We start from the raw sequence: 1,093 nt of genomic DNA on the forward strand, positions 1-1,093 counted from the left end.
TTAGAATAATAATACCTAGGTAGTAGGAATTGATAATTAATAATAGCTAATGTTGATATTTATAAGTCGTAAAATAGAAGACAATGAATTGACAGTGAAATAGTAGGTGGATATTATTACAGTCGAAGCTGGATAGAGATGAGAAGAGAAGAGAAAAGAAGAGGAGTAAAGAGAAAGGAATAGAAGAGAAGAGTGGAAAAAAAGGGAGATAGAAGAAAAGAGAACACTTAGAAAAGAAGAGGCGAAATACAAAAAGACAAAATAAAGAAGAAGAAGAAGAAGAAGAAGGAGAAGAAGAAGAAGAAGAAGAAGAAGAAGAAGAAGAAGAAGAAGAAGAAGAAGAAGAAGAAGAAGAAGAAGAAATATTCGTTATAGGCTATTTTCCGGTTCATTTTTGTTAAGCTACGCCGAGCAAGACCACTAAATGGACGAGTGACATGAACGGCCATGCCTTAAATATTTCGGCTAGTGTATTATAAAATTGTCCCGAAATATTTGCATTCAAATGTAGGTAGATACATACCTACCTTACCTACTAACCCACTGTGTGCCTGACAATCTTGATATCTGACGCTCTCAAGGACTCAAGGATTATAAATTATTGGTTTCCAATTTCAGCGTATAGTATCTTCATCCTCGCCATCTAAACGTAACCTGAGCTGAATTTGCAATTAGTCACCGAAAACAGGCTGTCGATATACCTAGATAGATTCGCCAAATTTTTTGCCAAAATCAAAAACAAATATGGTGTGATCGTAAATCGTAGGATTAATAAAATAAATAATATAGATTATAAAGAGTTGTGCTTTGTGCTTTATTTATAGACTGTCAGCTTAGAATAATAATACCTAGGTAGTAGGAATTGATAATTAATAATAGCTAATGTTGATATTTATAAGTCGTAAAATAGAAGACAATGAATTGACAGTGAAATACAGGGTCCGCCAACGGATTAGTATGTTTTTCAAATGGGTAGTACTCGGCGTCTGGGCCCCTCAGAGTGGTGGGGTTGGTCTCATCGTGTTCACAACGAAGGGGAGTTTTTTTCTGTTTTTTACATGGTTTTACTTAACTTGAGATCTCTGTTTGTAAC

The sequence above is a fragment of the Diaphorina citri genome, unplaced genomic scaffold, assembly GCF_000475195.1.
Source record: "Diaphorina citri unplaced genomic scaffold, Diaci psyllid genome assembly version 1.1 scaffold2126, whole genome shotgun sequence".
Lineage (NCBI taxonomy): Eukaryota > Metazoa > Arthropoda > Insecta > Hemiptera > Psyllidae > Diaphorina > Diaphorina citri.